This window comes from Anser cygnoides, chromosome 4 (assembly GCF_040182565.1).
Source record: "Anser cygnoides isolate HZ-2024a breed goose chromosome 4, Taihu_goose_T2T_genome, whole genome shotgun sequence".
Taxonomy (NCBI): domain Eukaryota; kingdom Metazoa; phylum Chordata; class Aves; order Anseriformes; family Anatidae; genus Anser; species Anser cygnoides.
In genome coordinates, this window is record NC_089876.1 from 39,725,740 (window position 1) to 39,745,844 (window position 20,105).

A 20,105-nucleotide genomic window follows, 5' to 3' on the forward strand; every position below is an offset into this window, starting at 1 on the left:
TTGTTGACCTATTTACCCATATTTTCTGCAACTTCAAGAAATAACAAGAGATACAACTGGCCACCACAACGCATTAAGTATTAGCTCTACTCATTATGGGCTATGCCAGTGCTTAGTTACAGCAAAACAGGAAAGGTATTAAGTAAATAAAATTTAAGTAGAACAATATTTTCTTTTACTCCTAACAGAATGGATTTTACTCACAAGATACATGTGAGAACAACATAAAAGTCATCATTTGAGCCTTAAACACCCGGTTGCCTTGAAAACACGTTATGGTAGACACAAAAATACAATGCTGAGGTGAATATGTATACTTCAACACCTTGCCATGTATTCTAGCACAGAGTTTTCCCAAGCAAAATAGTGAGACCATTCACTTGAGAAAAACATTACAATGGAGTGGCTCTGGCATTTGTTGAATGAACATGGATTAGCAGTTGCAAAATATTAAATTGAAAGTCATGTATAACTAAGAACAGCAAGAATCCCAGATGAGCTCATTTTTCATTAAGGTGATGTTTACACAGTCTTCCTGAAGAGCAGGGACAAGCAGCTAACCACACTGAAGTCCTCCAGTGAAAGCAAAAGGGACATGCTACTTGATGATACTGTCAGACCATAAAAAGGCAAAAATTGATGTAAACTGAAATAAAGAGTGCACCTAAGCAAGCTTCATTCCAAACATCACTTCTCTATGGAGCTCCCAGTAGAAGACAAAGTCTCTTTACTGCACAACTGATAGTAGTTTCATGCTGAGAGTTGCGAAACCGGTGTAATTGCAACATGCACAGAAACACTGAAAGCACTTTATAGTCAGTACCACATATAAAACTTAGATAACTTTGAAATCAGGATTTGATAACAAGGAAAGGAAAACAAGCAAAATGATTTTGTGGCATTGGCTATGAAACTGGTGAAGGGCCTGGAACACAAGTCTTATGAGGAGCAGCTGAGGGAACTGGGGTTGTTTAGTCTGGAGAAGAGGAGGCTCAGGGGAGACCTTATTGCTCTCTACAACTACCTGAAAGGAAGTTCTGGGGGGCTGGGGGTCAGCCTCTTCTTGCAGATAACTAGTGATAGGGCTAGAGGGAATGGCCTCAAGTTGCACCAGGGAAGGTTTTGGTTGGAAATTAGGAGAAACTTCTCAGAAAGAGTAGTCAGGCATTGGAACGGGTTGCCCAGGGAGGTGGTGGTGTCACCATCCCTAGGGGCATTTAAGGAAAGGTTGGATGTGGTGCTTAGGGACATGGTTTAGTGGCTGATAGTAGTGGTTGAGGGACAGTTGGACCAGCTGATCTTGGAGGTCTTTTCCAACCTTAATGATTCTATGATTCTATCTGTGGAGGCAAAGAGGGTCCACAAAAGGAACTAACAGAAAATATCTATGTTGTCACGAAAAATAGTTTCAAAAACACTTCTAAAGATGACTATATTGTTATAAATATGTCTTATGGCTCAAATATACCATTCATTTTAGCTAACTTTATGGCTCTATAACACAGATTACAGACATTAAGATAGTCCTTGTATTTTCTTTACAGCCAAATGGCAAGAAATAGCCACTTTTAGGATGCAATTAATTTGGTTTCTTTTAGATATGCACTTCAGGATGCAAATAATTACCCCAGATGATACTGATTAGAACTCCACTGATTACAACAGACACTTGGAATGATTAGCTTAGAGATAGATACCATCAGAAATTAAGACATGTAAGAAATCTTATAGGAAGGCAAAAAAAAAAAGCATTCTTGAATCTAAAAGACTGAATACCAACTATTAAAATTTGATGCATGGAATGAAAAAACAGCTCCTACCCAGCCAACTTTTACTGCACGTCCATGGGCTGCCTTCCCAGAAGGGTCCTTGCATGGTAGGTGGGGAAGCTGTGGCTGGAGGCAGGATGCTGTCGGACAGGCTGTAGTGAGTGATGCAGGTCTGAGCCACAATTCCTTTGAGGTTGTGTGACGACTGATCTCTGTCCCCAGACAGTTTTTTGGACCACTACACTGTTGGTTAAAAGCGAATAGCTACTGTCATTGTTTTCACATTTTTAGATCCTGAGTAAACACTAAATTCCCATTCTTGTCTGAGCTCAAGGCTGGCGGAAATATGTGTACAGGAACATCTGACACTACAAAAATTTACAGAAAAATCTGATAACACTTAATGACCTCACAAATTATATGTTCTGGTAGTAGCATAGCATAAGTACAAATTAGACATATATAAGTTCTTTCTCAAATTTGCCCTTAAGTTTTTGGTCTAGCAATTTTACCTAGACATATGTTCAAGAGAAGGATATAGTCTTTAGTGGGGTAGTCTTCCTCACTAAACAAGACTGCAGAATCAAAATTTAAAATAAGAAGGTCAGATTCTACTGTAAAACAAAATACCTCTACCCTGACCAGAGTACACTCTCGGTCTTCAACATGTATAACCACACTGTTTTTACCAAATGCATTTTTCCTATTGATTTGTCATACGAAATTGGTTGAATGTAATAATTACCAGAAAAAAAGAAGTGAGCCTTTCATAGTATATTTTCTATCACATCCCATATGCAGAAGCAATCTCCTAGCATTAATATCATTAAATTTGTATTAGTACATTATTTACTGGTAATTGGCACCTTATGAATAGCTAAGTAGAAATCAAATTTATTTTTATTTGCTAAGGCATTTAACTTACAGTATATCTGGTTAAAATGTTAGTGATCACTAAGTTTCTTAGTACTTAAGCGCTAATTGTCATTTGTTAATAATTTACTTTCCTATCACTAAGCTGTAAAAACAAATTACATCACTTACAATGCTAAATGATGCAAAGTTATTCCATTGTTGATATAAAATTGTAGCATATTTCATGTTTGATACATTTTCTAGCATGAGGTGCATCATTTTTAGACAACTGGTTGCTGGTAATCATCATTTTTCTGATATTTTTCCAGAAAGCAGAAAAGTTTCTAAAGCAGTTTCAGAAGTAAGAAATGAGGTTTGTTGGCAGAGGCAATATCTTTTATTAGACCAGCTGATATAGTGGGGAACAATCAGGCAAGCTTTCTAGCATGCAGTCATGTAATCAATTCTTTTTGAAAAAACTACAAAAGCACAAAAGAACAGTAGAAGTTGAAATATTTTTATAGTTCATGTGTGGATTAGCAGGAATGCAATTTTGAAACTGAACAACTTTGAAAGAGGTATCTTCAATTTTCAGATTTAAGTATCTATGAAAAATAAAGATTTTATTTCTTTATTTTTAAGACTAAGGCTTCATTTCAGTTTGTATACTCTCAGTAATGCCACGGGAGGTATCCAGAATTTCAAGGTTTAAAAATAATACTCTTTACAGATATTTCATATATCTTATAAACTTCATAGAAAACATAAATTGTATAGCTGTTTTATGTGCATGTAGAAAAAAAAAAAAAGATTATAAGAAATAGACATTTCAAGAAAAGCAAATAAAGACATCTGTGTACACACAATAGCCTCTGAATCATTTTCTATATATTGTCTTTGTCTGTAAATGACACATGAATAATTAGGGTATTTATATTCCATATGCAGAGCCATGCAGAGATCCCCTGCAATAGTATCCACATGACAGTGTCTATACAGTGGCAATAACTTCATACGTATAGCAGTTTAGCTGCTTAACACAGCACTGCATCTAAACTGAGCAGCTCTGCCTCACTAGACAGCTATTTTATTAGTGATTCTAGAGCAGGTTCAACTGGAAATGACTCCTAGTGCTGTCCACAGTATGTACATTTGTCTTAATAATGCTTTTGTCCTTCAGTACTAAGCTATTCAGACTGTATAGAAACACATTTATTTCTCAAACAAGAAAACAAACAAAAAACACCTATGTAAAGTAATACTGGAGTTTCCAAGAAATTAAAGGTTAACACACAACATTTATAAAGCATGTAGTAAAAATGAAAGAAATTCAGAACTAAGGTAGGCCTAAATATGCTGGTGTTAGCTTCAATATACGAAAATGTATACCACTGCTTTAGCTGTACTTTATTATGGTGTCCTGGAAGGGTCATGTGATTAGAATATTTAGGTCTCCGTGATCCAACTAATTTTAAATAATAATGCTTTCTTTAAACTTTTTTTTCTAAAGAGAACCACAACAATAAACATATCTATTCTGTCTGTAACTGTTACCTAGAACCTGAAATATCTCCCAAAAGCAGGACTAAATCCCAGATAGCTTTATCTCTATATCACACTCTTATCCAATCAATAGCTGCACACCCAATGGGAAAGATTCATTTTTTTATAAATGGTCTACTGAAAAAGTGACTCATTCAGGTTGTTACATAAACAATGGATAAATTTATACTTTCCATACAAGAACTATGGCATAGTCACATAAAAATATCAGTTAACAAATTCAAAATGAATTAATGAAAACGTATCTTCAAACAACTTTCAATTAAGCTTGTGAGTCCTTGCCATAGGATTTAGTGATCATTAGAAGTTTACAGGGGTTGAAAAAAGTTACAACAAATAAAACAAGGGTTGCTAAACACGGGATGCTATCTATGTCTGAGCCAGATCCTGAACTGCAGCTTTCTGTAGGATGGGAGTATACCTGGGGAAATGAGCACTAAAATTTGGTCTTGTTCATTGTTTCCTAAGTGTTTGCTGTAGGCTGCTGCTAGACAGGGGATACTGGGATAGACGAACTTTTGATCTTTATGTGAAGAGTCTTGTGCTCTTATGTTTTAACCTTACAAACTTGCAGTGCCTGAATTCAGCATTTTGAGTATTCCATGATGGTCAACATACACACAAGATATGAAAAGTTCAAATATTTTCCATACATATGGGAAACATTACTATAATGTTAATTTGAAATTATGAGTTCACTGTACGTCACATTTTACATTCAATATGCAAGCTAAATAATGGGGACTTGAAATGAATCTGCCTCCAATCAATACCCTGCACAGTGTGTGGTAAGCTGAGGAAAATAATTATTAGCTCTAACAACACCTGAAAGGATGGTGAGAGAAACACAATTTGGGGGTGAAATCCATTGCCTTCATTCCACACCCTCAGGAATGAGAATATCCCTTCATGTTCTAATAATACTTGGACCATCTTATTTGATCTTTTTGTAACAAAGTTCTCTAGAAGAACATGCAACAAATCTCTTCGAAGAATTCTGATTGCAACATAAACTTCATGCATAATAAACTGATTTGTGTTCATTTAGAAAAACTTAACTGTATATTGATGCAGCTAGACAGCAGTTCAGTGCTACTAATAATGAAAAGTCAAAATTAAAGCAGTAGACAGAAAATTAAAGGACCGGGAAGTTAAATTTGCAAATGTAACATAAATGGAGGAAAGTTAGCAGATAATTAGAGTTTCTAATTTCTCTTTAAATGTCTCTCAGGTTGTGCACCAGGCAATTAGATTTCATTGGGCTTCGATTTACAGTTGGGAACAGTTGAAAGTGTGAGACTTTGGGTAAGATTAAAGAGAATTATGTTTTTTTAATGAATATGCTGAAAGTTACTGTAAGGTGAACACAGATTTCAAGCTACAAAGAAAATGATTTTAACCCTTCTTTAAAGAAATGTTATTCACAGATCATAGTTCCTTTGAAGTACAGTTCTGTAAAACAATATAGCAACATATTACCATACCAGCAGCCTATCTCTACCACTAAACAGCCGTGAAGAACCATAAGATGCACCAGGATTTTTCTCCCATTGTTTCACATTAGTCTTCTATAAACACAGTTATGGGCACATAGAGACCTGAAGTTCAATCAATAGCTGTAACTACTAAATTATGAATTACACTAGGTCTGGTTGACTTTCATCAGTAAAAGTAAGTTCATATGAAAAAGCATGCATCAATTGGATAGTGCCCAGAAGAAATGTAGCAAGTATTCAACAAAGGAACAATTTAATTTGGCTTTCTTTTCTGTCCTAGAGGCCCTTTAAAGGATTGAGGACATATGAAATCTTCCTTATTTTCAAGAAAAGGATAAAAATATGCAGAAATAAATTAGGAGTCTCCTCTATGCTAAATTTTTCTAATTATTTATTTTTATTAGTGTTATTAAGTAGAGATAACAACATTTACACATAAATGTAAATGTTGTAAAGAAGCATTCTGGAGACACCAAGGGAATTAGTGCAAACTCTGAACAATCCACAATCCACTGCTTTAAAATTCCATTCCCAAAACTCACATTACTAAAATGTGTACTCCCCAACTAAGATCTTTCTTTCTGGGGAAAAAATAAAAATAAAAATGCATAACCAAACTTTTTTTTTTTTTTCTGTGAAGAAGAAACGATCCGTAAGGCATTTTCCTTAAAATTTCTATATCAGAGCCTACTTGAGACATTGTGGCTTCTCTACTTATCAACAGACAAAGAACCACTTCTCAAACTCAGGAGGCCTGCATATATGAACAAGGAGCTCCTGGTCAAACTCAAACAGAAGGGGGACTACAGAGGGTAGAAAAAAGGGCAGGTAGTCTGGTAGGAATACAGAGAAAATTTCCGAGCAGCCAGGGATCAGGTCAGGAAAGCTAAAGCTTCTATAGGTACATCAGTAATACAAGGAAGACTAGGGAAATTGTGGGCCCTCTCTGTGGGAAGGTAATAGGAGACCTGGTTACCTGGGAATTGGAGAAGGCTGAGGTACTCAATGACTTTTTTGCCTCTACCTTCACCAGCACTAGCTCTAGCCACATATCCCAGGCCCAGAAGGCAAAGGCAGGGACTGGGAGAATGATGAACTGCCCACTGTAGGAGAAGATCAGGCTCAAGACCAGCTAAAGAACATAAAGGTGCACAAGTCCATGGGACCTGATGAGATACATCCATATGGCCTGAGGGAACTGGCAGATGTAGTTGCTAAGCCACTATCCATCGTATTTTAGAAGCTGTGGCAGTCTGGTGAAGTTTCCACTGACCGAAAGAGGGGAAACAAACCTTCCATTTTTAGGGGTTAAAAAGGAGGGTTAAAAGGAAATCCCAGGGAACTACAGGACAGTCAGTGTCACCTCTGGGTCTGGCAAGATCACAGAGCAGATCCTCCTAGAAACTATACTAGGGCATATGGAAAATGAGGAGGTGATTGGTGACAGCCAACATGGCTTCACTAAGAGCAGATTGTGCCTGACAAATCTGGTGGCCTTCTACAACAGCGTTACAACATTGGTGGATAGGGGAAGAGTAACTGACATTGTCTACCTGGACTTGGGCAAAGCATTTGACACTGTCCCCCATGATATCCTTGTCTCTAAATTGGAGAGGTATAGATTTGATGGATGGACCAGTCAGTGGGTAAGGAACTGACTGGATGGTTGCAACTCAAAGAGTTGCAGTCAATGGCTCAATGTCCAAGTGGAAGTCAGTAAGGAGTGGTGTTCCTTAGGGGTCAGTATTGGGACTGATGCTGTTTAACATCTGTTGATGACATGGACAGCAGGATTGAGCGCACCCTCAGCAAATTTTCCAAAGACACAAAGCTGTGTGGTGTGGTTGACATGATGGAGGGAAGAGATGCTGCCCAGAGGGACCTTGACAGGCTTGAGAGGTGGGCCTGTGAAAATCTCATGAAGTTCAACAAGGCCAAGTGGAAGGTCCTGCATCTGGGCCAGGGCAATCCTAAGCACAGACATAGGCCAGGTGGAGAATGGATTGAGAACAGCTCTAAAGACAAGGACTTGGGGTTGCTGGTTGATGAGAAGCTCAACATAAGCTGGCAATGTGCAAACACAGCCCAGAAAGCCAACTGTATCCTAGGCTGCATCAAAAGAAATGTGGCCAGCAGGTCGAGGGAAGTGATTCTCTCCCTCTACTCTGTTCTCATGAAACCCCACCTGGAGTCCTGCCCTCAGTTCTGGAGCTCCCATCACAAGAAAGATGTGGACGTATTAGAACGAGTCCAGAGGAGCACCACAAACATGATCAAAGGACTGGAGCATCTCTCCTATGAAGAGAGGTTGAGGGAGTTGGGGTTGTTCAGCCTGAAAAAGAGAAGGCTCCGCGGAGACCTCATTGAAGCCTTCCAGTACCTAAAGGGGGCCTACAGAAAAGCAGGAAAGTGACTCTTTGTCAGTGAGTGTAGTGATAGGACAAGGAATAATGGTTTTCTAAAAAAAAGAAAAAAAGAAGAAAAAAAAAAAAGGTAGATTTAGATTAGATATTAAGAGGAAATTCTTCACTATGAGGGTAGTGAAGCACTGGAACAGGTTGCCCAGACAAAGTTGTGGATGTCTCATTCCTTTGAAGTGTTTAGGGCCTGGTTGGATAGGGCTTTAAGCAACCTGGCCTAGACAAAGGTGGCAGGGGGTCTCTCTATGACAGAGCTGGTCTGAGAAATAGCCTGTAGCCTAGTGAACGTGGTTTAGACATCACTAGTAGAAAGCCACCACTTTACACTGACCTGATAGTGTCAGGTATCCAGACTCATTGCCTTAGGCAGGCTGATTTTTTCTTGTTTTAGCTGTGAAAACGAAGTAACTGCTCCTAATGTGTTTTAGTTCAGCAACGTCAATACCAAATGCAGTCAGTAGAGATCTAACAAAGCTCCACAGCCACACAGTAGCTAGCAAGCCTTTCTGTTAACTGGAACTAGGGAAGGCTGTTGTGTTACTTTTTTGAACTGGTGAAGAGTGTCAAACTTAGTTCAATGACAAAAGTAAGCCCTGTGCTAGAAAACAGAAAAATATCCCCAAGCAGATGCAGTCTGATGAGAAAGAAACATTTAATGTGAGCTGTACTTTTCATGGGGGAGGACTCAAATTTCTGATGATGGCCTGTCATCTTCTCCCCAGCTATGCACTTCTCCTCCAGGGCAACTGAAAGCCAAGGGCCAAGGAGTGTTTTGGGTGTTTAGCATAACACTAGGGGAAAAGAGGCACGTTCGAGGATGTTCACGTATATGCTGGTCTTACTTGTCATCTTAAGTGTTGCAACTGGACTAATAATAGTAAATGCTGTACTATTATTTTTTTTATTAGACCATTAATTGAACTTCACATTTAAGCTGTTTCCTTTTTTGCCTGTAAAAGGATTTTAAACATTACAACTTCATCAACCTGATTGTGCCACTGTAATCTTGAAAAGATTACTCGACTATTTTTGTTTTACTTTCTCTAGGGTAATAGGAAAATATGACAATACAAAATACTTTGTCTTTACGAAACAGAAAAAGTTAAAGAAGAAACAAGGTTTCTAAACACTGCACTAATAAAAATAAAATTAATTAATCTTATCAAAATTACATAGAAATAACATGCCCATTCAGTTTCTCAATAGGTTTCACATCTGAAATATAACATGGGTAATAAGTTGAGAAAGCAGTATATTGTGTTATCTATGTCATTACATCATGGCATAACAAAGCAATGTTGTGCCTTTGACAAATGCTACAACAGAGATGTCCATAATGCATTTTAAAATGTAATCTTAAAGGAGGCATGTGAGAGGAAAAGCAAGGGAGGGGGGTTTTGATTTATTTCATCTTTTACACAACACATTTTACTATATGGCTTTCTATAAAAGAGTGATTTGTCAAATGTAGATACATGGACTTAGTGGAAAATTCTGTATTTTGGACTTATTTAAAACAAAAACAAAAACCCTACTTTTAGGAGACCTAAGTAGCCATCAGCTTCTCTTACAACACTTAGATAATACACTTTTCTAAGAATACATAGATTGCATATGTATAAATTGTAAAAAAAAAAAAAAAAAAAAGACAACTCATTTTATTGTTCATTTAGTAAGAACTATTGTAAGTGATTAAAAATAAAATAAATATACATACAAAACCACAAACAAACAAAAAAAAACAGTACCCTGACCGAAATGGTATTTCAGATCATTCTATCCTTGAATTCTTCTAAATTAGGCTAAGAAACAGTTGCATACTCTAAGGAGGTCAGTATGATAGACATTGTCAACGGATGCCTATCAGGTTAAACTCTAGGCAAAATAAAGTTAAAACTGCCATTTTCTTCTAAAATCAAGTCTGACTACACAGAGAAACTTCATGACTACTGCCTATATGTTTGACTTCTAATATTCATCTTGTTTCCAAGATGAACACCCTGACCGAAAGGCTTTAAGCTGATTTACCAGAGAGAAGGTATAAACTGATTCCCTTAAAGTTATTCTACTGTAAGTAAAATAATTCAAGCTTCAGTGGGTGAAAAAGGAAGTATAAACAAAACTGGTCAGGGATTTCTTTAATGGAGTGGGATGAAAAGCTTCAGGTCCTAAAACAATGAAAATTTTGTACTTCACCTACTGTTCAAGAGTACTGACAGCAGAAATAATCCAATAAGGATTTTACCTAGATTTCCATTATATAAGAATATAAACAAAGTAAAAAATAGCATTTCTCCGGAGATTTTTACAGAGAAAGTGAAAAGGAGATAAAGTCACTCAGATCTATCACACAGTGCCTCTCTCAGATGCAGATGTACATAAGGGTTTATGGCCAAAGGTTCAGTTCTAAATCAGCTCTGGCTAGCTACTGGTACTAAGTGTTTTAATAAAAGTTGCTTAGAAGGCCAGAGAAATGCAGTAACTTAACTACGTGACGCAGCTTTGACTGTTAAACTTCTGCTATTTACTGCTCTTTAGCTTTTGGCAGATATCTTTCTCATTTCTTCACAGAATCACAGAATTGTCTAGGTTGGAAGAGACCTCCAAGATCACCTAGTCCAACCTCTGACCTAACACTAACAAGTCCTTCACTAAACCATATCACTAAGATATTCTTGGTACATCTTTTTGTTTGCTGTATTTACCATGTTATTTCCTAGGACATGCCTCTCATAGAACAGCACTAGGCATTCCCTGTAAGAGGATTTATTGTGTCATACCAAAGAAAACAAAGTAATACCTTCTCCATTGTACAGAAGGAAGAAATCCCAGTGTCATTCAGAGAAGGGTCCGGACTAGAGTACCTCTTGAATCTCTTCCAAACTGCATGGCAGACCTGGAAGAGCACAAAATAAATTCTGTTTCCTTCAAATGGAAATACCAGGAAGAATGATTGATGTTCATCTAGTTGTCACATGGAGTTACAATGTACATAGACCCAGATGTGGGAATTTACCACAATGCTCCTGTGACCCGCATTTAGAGTATGTGACAAACTCCAAGTGAACTCTGCTGATGATTTCATTCCAGTTAGTAATACTACAATCTTATAGCTTACTTTCAAATGTATTCCATTTCTTCTAACACAGTGAATTGTGCCAAGCTCAATTCAACAGTTTATGAGTCTCAAAATAGGGATGTGCTATGTATCTCCAATGAGGTCAAATTATTCAAATGTATCTGAACAGGAACAAGCATTTGAGCTGCATTTCTCAGACTCTCAGCAGCAGTTTTTTCCTTTATTGCCAGTTTATGTCAAAGACATATGGTTTGGAAGAAGTAGCTCTCTTAGGAATACTTTTGCTTTCAACAAGAATTAAAACTGCATTTCTTCTTCAAACTATTTCAAGGCTTTGATGTCTTAGACGAGACGCAGCATTCTTTCATCTTGACATTCAGTAAAGGAAAGCATGTTTTTATTTATTTATTTAAATATATTCAGAAATAGCTGAGGTTAATTTAATTAGTTATCATTACTGTCTTGACATTCATACTCAAAGGTCATATTTTCCCAGCAGTAGTGGTATGTATATTATTTAAACTGAAAATAAAATTTAAAAAAAACCACTCCCCTCTTTTGAGATTATCAACTGCAGCTATATTCTCCATTTTAAAATGCATAAAAGATGTAAAAGAGAAGTTAGGCCTCAATTTGTCCCTCTAGTAGGTTCAATCAGCAGTAGTGGCTGCAAAGATTTATTTTTCATCATTTGAACTGTAGGCATGCAGCCAAACATGGTTGAAAAAGGGGGGATTATAATCCAATTTAGCTAATGGAGATAGGTCTATCTTAGACCCTATCATCACTCTGCATTATTTTCAACTCTGTCAACACCATCAGCCTGCATTCCTGGTATGGTCTCTGTGCAACAAGGCAGAGAGCAGAGCTCTATAGAAAGTTTGACTAGGCTATCTTGTCTTACTCTAGATCACTTGAGGATCCACAAAGTAGTGATAATTCTCCCCTGCAGATTTCTAGAATATACACAATACTAAGCATACAGCATTTGATTCTTTGACATATTTTTCCACATAGTAATTGGGCAGTCTGTCTAAATGTGAAACAAAATGCTTTCCTGAGTTGGTATTGCCAGGTCCAACTTTAATATAATCTACAATCACATAGTATGTTTGTTTTGAAACTGTGTTTAACCAGAATATAATCCTTTGTTTAAAACAGGGTAATCCAGAGTATTGAAACACTACCCCAATGATTCATAGTTTTAAGTAACTCTGAAGACAATTACTAAAAAAGTTCAACAGTAGGTGTCAAAATTAATTTTAGTAGCATAGCCTAGTGGTCTGTTTCGGAGTAAAGAAAACATGATCCTCAGAGTCTTTGTCAAATTAATTGCCCAGATGTCTAAATATGGACATATAATGATAGCCTTCCATTAAAAAAAAATAATAATATAATTATATATAGCAAAAATATTGACTATTCTTGTTCAGTATGCACAGAAAAGAAAGGAAATCCTTGTCTAAATTTTAAAATGCTTCCAGTTTAAAGATGTAAAGTGCTTAAAATTGAAAGATCTTACATTTCAATTATTTTATACGTATTCAAAGGAATTTCTTCTAAAAGAAGCTAAAATGTTGAGCTAAAAATTTGTGTGCCAAGTTTGAGGAGTAATTTTAAAACATACATGTGAAATCTCATCATTGAACTGGTTGACATAATTTTCTCCTAATACATATTCTTCCCTCCTTTTAACATAAACTTAATATTCTTACAAGCACAGCCCTAACAAGGATTCCTTTCACTGCAGTTTAATTTTCAGTAACCAAAGAAATATTCAGTAGTATTGTCATTCCAAATCAGCAAATTCGGCTGTAAATTAAAGAATCAAAACTGTTCAGAGAAAATAATCTGTGTCCTACCTTAAACAAAGACTTATCAATTTATTTCCATATTTGATCATCTCCCATTTCTGAGTATAGCATTCCATCTATGTCTAATCAGAAAATTAAATTTTCATTTTAACAGATTGAGATGATATATCCCAAAGTATTCAAAGATAAAAGCAATGAACAGCTCTTTTAGATCCAGTTTAGATCTATGCAACTTAATCTGGATCATTAAAAAGAGAAAGAATTAAATTACAACCAGTAGAATCAGTAAGTGATAGTTTATGAAAATGCAATGAAACATCAAGGGTATATAGGAAGCTGAGTTAATAATTGAGTATACGCCATAATGTATCAGATAAGAGCCTTGCGGATCTACTTTCACAATTCAAGTACTTTGTAAAAATAAGATTTTTTTTCCAATTTTCATTATTTTTCATTCATTAGAAAATAAGTAATCTCATTTTAAGGCAAAAAATGGTGTTATTTCACTGAAACTTTATAATTTTCTTTTTATACCCACCACTGGCAACCATAGAAAATATACACATTCATTTGAAAGGCACCTCACCATAAAAAAAATGCTCTAAGATGTTAATGTAATCTTGAAATGGATTCATGTTGAAAATCAGAAGATCACCTCCTAAGACTTCTTAACTGCCTCCATCATAATTACAAACCTGTTGCATGTCCGAACAAAGAAATAGAAAGAATAACAGACAGTACATGGAAGCATGAACAGGCCTGGAGCAATAGGAGAAAAAATGAAAAAATAAAAATCAAAGTGTTTGTGACATCTAATTGCATGTACCTAAGTAAACATTTTACATTTTCTGGTCTGACTGTACTTCTTAGTGTTAGCAGCATTGGTTTTATTACCAGAAACACTTATGTTTTTACTGGAATTTTGTGACAGTGGTAGAAAATGTTCATTGGAATAAATAGAGGGTTGGCCCTTAGTAAAGTGTGTCCATGATGTCTGGCTAAACTTGGCATTTCTTAAAGGAAGCGCTGACACCTGAACTAGGATGAAGCCCTTACATTTTTATGACTTGCTCACGTGAAACACCTCTGTCTTGCCTGAAGATACAAAATACCTTCCTCATTTCCTTCTTTATTTCTTCTCTTGCATATGTGATTTCTGACAGTGATAATGTGTGTTTATATCTTGAAGAGAATCTGACCAGAGGTATTTCTTATGGATTTCTGATTATTAAGCCACATTTTATCAACAATTTCTATGCTTGCGCCTGTGATCCAATTCACTTTCAGGACATGGAAAGAGCCCTCAGTCCTCTCCCCTACGCTTTCCTGATCTGTCAGCCCTAGATAACGAATGCATTCGTGTGAGTGGCACTGATACCCATTGGCATCTTTCCAAATAATTTTAGGTTCTCAAATTCTCATCACACTGACTGATCTTTGAACATTCAGCTTTTGCATGAGTGGCGATTTCCAGTATCACAAGAAGACTGACAGCCTTACTGCTTGTCATCATGCAGTACAGTAGCTGACTGCCCCTGGATAAGGTGACCTGAGGCTTCCCAGTTTGACTAAGCTAGTGTCTGGTCCTGCTTGCTTTTTCAGGATTGCCCTACTGCCATGGTAGGGCTTACTGGGATACAAAAACATCCTTGGTTTTATTCTCCCTCAGCCATTGCATGTCACATTGTTTTATTGACTTGAACCTTGTCATATCTGTCCAAGCTTGTCACCACACATTTGTAGCTCTGATCACTGTAGCAAATCTCAGATACAGCTTTTTCTTGCAAACTCAAATTAGTTTATGCTATTTTTCCCATTTTACAACAATGCAGTGAAATCAGGAGCAGACATCATGACTGCACTGAAATGCAGAATTTAAAAATAAATCAAGATCAAAAGAGGTAATGGTATGAAAAGGAAAACAGTAAACAAATCAGTGTTATACATGCTCTTTGCAATGATCACTTCTTTCAAAGCTGAACGTACCTAAGTGCACATATTTTTGCACATATATTACAGGACTAGCAAACAGAAAATTCAAGATGACAAATTAATTGTAAAGCCCACGGCTTTGTCCTGCACAAAGCACCCACTCTGTCCTCCCTTTAATCTAACCAAACTGTAGAACTGGAGGACAAAATTCTACTTTTAGCTAAGAAATACATCTTCCTTTCTCCTTGATTTCTCTTTCAGACTAAGACTTAGTACATGCTTATACTGCTATTGATCTCCTCAAAGCAGACAAAGAAAGAAGGTTGTTGTTCTTGCCTCTGATTTCTTTTTATTTGATTTTAGAGGAGCTCATTTGAAAAGGCTTTATTTTTCATTTCTATTTTTCCATTTGTAAATTTAAGCAACTATTTTCCATCTTTCTCCTTTCAAAATGACAAGACTTTGACAGTAACTGCTAAGACTGTATGATTCATCATATTTAACTATGTTCCGCCTGAGAAACCAAAATAAGGTTTTGCATACAGCCATTTTCAACTTTGAGCGGTCAGTGAAGAGACAGTGCAATCAAGATTTTCTAGAATATACAGCCTACACAGCCAGATTTTCTTATATTATTTCATTGTAGATCGTGCATCTCAAGGATGCTGCCTAAATAAAGCACACTTCTGCAGCGCTCCTTAGGCAGTGCTCTTTCAAAGTGGCCTGAAGACCTCAGCACACTAATCTGTATAAGTCAAAAGAAAAAAAAAAGTATTCATATTTATCCTTTTAATCACTTTTCCCCAACTACTTTGGCAACAACAACAGTGCATAACGTATTAATTCATGCATTGTTTCAGTGCCATTCCTGTGCAGAAACTATATTTACACAGCTTTTCTGTCAAAGTCCATTTGTGATTTGATGCCATAGAAAATTATTCTGTTTCCACTTAAACCTGCATGTGTCATACAAAACAAAAATATTTATAGAATACCAGCTCGCTAAAACTAGGACAGGCATCTGCATTGCCAAAATAATAATTAAAACAAAACAAAAAGCATTTTTAACTACCTGCTTTGGCATAAGTGATGTATAGAACATTAATTCCAAAAAAGCCGAATCTGACATAGCTGGCAACTGGCCATGCAAGTTGGAATGGCTGTTTGTGACCCTGTTGCCAGTTGGCTACCTCTATTATATTAAAATGCAATTGTCTGTAAGAAGCATCTTTCAGTCTTCTCCAAGGGAAAAAAAAAAATAGTATCCTAACGCATTTTTCTGAAGTATCCAGTGACAATTTTGAAAACTCTTATTTTACAAAAATAAAACGCTGGCTTTAGAATCTGACTGCTTATTTATGGACATATATGGAAAATCAGAAGAAATGTAAATTTAAGAGTCCTAGCAGAGTTGGACTGAGCATGCTGAATGTAAATTTGAGGTATATGTTTGTGTACATCTATATAGATATACAGATACACATGTGAGTGGGTTACTATCACGTTAAAGGGGGACTTAGAGTCTAACACTTGCCTGTTTCAAAGCCCTTAAGGACTTTCACTGAGACAGTTTTGCAAAGGTGAAAGTATTTAATAAGGTGACCGATATATTCAGAATCACCATTGATAAATACACTTAATGCTAGCTATATAATACTGCTAATATATGACAATAGTACTAGCAAAATGCTGTCCTGGGTATGTCTCATGAAAGGCTGAAGGCCCAGAGCTTACCAAGAAGGCATCCGTGTCTTGGTTGAGGAGGAGCACAGACCAGCTACTGCCTCTTCTGGGTTTCCAGTTTCTTCTTCCTCTCCCCCCAGCCCTTCTTTTTTCCTCATTTTAACCTTGTTTTGTTTCTTCCTAACACTAACTACTTCTCTCTTTTTATTTATTTTATTTTTTTTACACTAACTCCTAACGCTTTTTTATATCCTAACATTACCCGTTAAGTAAGGATTACCCTGGGGTGACATTTAGCATGATTTGGGTGAAGAGTTGAATAATATAGTCATATATGTTTAGCAAGTACTTCATTGAGCTCATTATCATATTCAGAGTGTTAATTTTAATATTCATTTTACACTCAGGCACCATGGCCCTCAAGATTCTGTTCTACCACCAGAACAGGGCTGTCCTGCCAACACAAGACTCCCTCCTTCAGAAACCTCTCATACCAAGCTTGTGGACCTCCATCCACAAAGTTTGTGTAAGTGATAAACAAGAACAAGCTGCTCAACTTCCCTTTGCCTAAGGCTGGTGCTTATCAGTGAGGCTAACAAGCCTGAATATTCTCCACAGTTAATTAAGTAGATGTTTAGCTGTTTATTTACCATTTCAATAATACTTTTGGAGTCAAAAACACTGATAACGAAAATATAAATTATATTGTGGTGTTTCTTCATGTAAAAGTAAAATCAAGGAGAAAGGTTAAAGGTCTCAGAAAGAACCCCAAAGAACTGTGGCCTCAAAACAGATATGCAGAAGTTTGGAGATTGGCTAAGCGTACTATACTCATCTGTTTGGGGCTATTTCTGGAGAAAAGAAAACAGAAGCTGTGGGTGTAATTACTCAGTTTTAACATAAGTTTTTAACTTTGACAGTTGAAGTTACTCTTTCTCAAATAAAGCTTAATGTAATAGTCAAACAGTGAATAAACAGTAGATTTTATTAGAATAGTTACTATTCATTAAAATATCAAATGAACAGATTAATTTTTTCACACCTGTTTTCTCATCATGCTAACATAACACATACAGGCAATAGGATATAGTAATATGTTTTATAATTTCCCTTTATTAAAGAGTAAACAAATCATGACTCAAAATACTTCGTGGTTGGTTGGTTTGTTTGCTTAATGTATATTCTGGAAGCGCCACACACAGGAAAATATAAATTGTGACTATATTTTTACTCCACAAAGTAAATTATGTGGCTTTTGTCTGCATAATTTTCCCCTTAAAACAGACAGAATAATTACTGTTGGCTTAGTTTTAGAGACTTCAAATGTGAAGAGAACTATAACTCACATAAAACTAATACAAAATAAAGTGCATAAAATCAATCTGATTTATTTCTTTAGCAAAAAACACTTTTTTGGGGGAAAAGTCACAAAAATAAAGAGAATCTTTCACTGAATTAAATTCCTCCTGTCTTTTTTCATAAACCTCAAAAAACTGTTAAAATAATTCTCCTATACCTCCTTGCACGTCTGTTCATCAAAGTACAGTACAATTTCTATGGTAGGCATATAGCAATTAGAGTAGAGCAGACAATACACAGATATGGGTTTCAGCTCATATAAGAAATTCTTAGTTTCCAATAATCCTCATCTCTACATGCCAAAAGGACACCAATAATGTAAACTTAAAATAACAGCCTGTGAAAACTTATTTTCCATCCTGAACCACAACGCGAGTAATTCTGCTATTTGGGACCCTAGAACCTTAATTTACAGATTTTTTACATATTTTTTTCCCACCATTTTTTTATTTCTTAAAATTATAGCTTTTTCACGGGAGTTGGAATAAAGCAAGTCATCATGGAGAACACGGATAATTGAGATTCATGCAGATGAAGCAGTCAAATATGTAAATTAAATGTGATGTAGCAAATGGATGTCAACGTGAATACGTACAGTCAGAAAGAAAGACAGAAAAAAAGCATAGAAGCTTTCTCCTTTTATACTGCTTCTAGAATACAAGTCCCTTGTGGCAGAAGTACTGCACAATTTTGGTCCTCAATAAATATTTATGGGAAACATTCTTTAGTTCTTGCAGTTTTGTAAGGAACATCACTTTATTTTGTACCACTGATATCCCTTTCGCACTCTGTTATCTCTCACAGGCCTAATTTCACTATTTTGCAAGGATGGTCAGCTTTAGGCAGCTGCACTATAGACCAAATTGAAGCATCAAGTTTCAAAGGACAACAGGCTTTTCCAACCTAAATACAAAGTGACAAAGTAATTCTATCAATATGCACACAACGAACTTGAGATGCATGTAAATATTTGTGAATTACTTTTACCAATAATCATATTATCGTAACCTACTTAGCATAAGACCATAGAATAGCAGTGACCCCACGAGAAAAGGGTGAGATGGGCACCATTATGGCAATAAAGACATTAGAATTTAAGGAAACTGAGCTTACCTGACATTTCTAAGAACACATTCAATTCCTCAACATGGCAAAACAGACAAGCTGTTTATGTAGAACAAGTCTGGCATTGCCACTTGGGGTAATTCTCATCATCTGGTCAGCAACCATTTCCTCTGAATGGCTTTATAAGGTGATGACAGAACTGTTGCTTCTGAAATCCTGCAACAAAAGAGCTATTGACACTCACTGAAACTTGCAGATCAGTTTAACACAGACCAAAAGAAGCATTTCCTTATAGAGTGAACAGTGGTCTGACTTACATATCCTCCTTAAATGGCATCTCTTCACAGCTACTGTCAAAGACAGAAAAAGAGGCTAGATAATTGACAGACCACTGACCTTACTTTATAAGAATTTTTTCATGTGATTACAACCTCTATATGCTGATTTTGTGGTGGGGAGTGGCTGACTGGGGATGGTATAAAGTTGTACATCAAAAATGGCACCTCCATTATGCTGGTAGCCCTTGGTTATGAACACAAGTGTCTGCACAGGTAAATCTCTATGTGCCCCAAGGCTTTCTGAAGATTCTCAGGGAAAGCAGCCTATATACTATATACCTGAAAGAGTAAATGAACCGCAATATTACAAATAATGTAAGCAAATAAATGTCCTCCATCACCGCTTATGGCAACAGAGCTAGTTTCAAAATAATTTTTAAATGGATTATCAAATTATTTGATAATTTTCCCAAAAATACAGGACATTTAACGATATATATATTTTTTTTAACTAATCAGTTCAGTTTCTGTACCTCTGTAACTAGAGAAGAGTTCCCTCTTCTCTTTAACAGAAACATCTTCACTTCAAGCTTTTGTTTTCTTTAAGTTGAGATTCAGCTGAATACTTTCCATTATTCATTTTTCTCTATATACAAAAAAAAAAGCAATTATACACTGGTGGTTACAGTTGTCTTGGTTATATTGCAGTTCAGGTATATTGTACAGTACAGCTAATGGTATCTCCTCTCTCACACAAATGTTTTCAAACAACTCTCTCTTCACTATTGTCAG

General features: G+C 36.2%; 1 long non-coding RNA gene across 1 annotated transcript; it reads right to left on the reverse strand.

Annotated features, from left to right (window-relative positions):
* Window positions 1-1,451: 1,451 nt before the first annotated feature.
* On the reverse strand, window positions 1,452-19,610 carry LOC136790695 (uncharacterized). Its single transcript, XR_010831121.1, has 3 exons — window positions 19,084-19,610; window positions 10,904-10,999; window positions 1,452-2,012 (listed from the first exon to the last, which is right to left on the reverse strand). It is a non-coding gene; the product is annotated as an uncharacterized lncRNA (long non-coding RNA).
* Window positions 19,611-20,105: the final 495 nt, after the last annotated feature.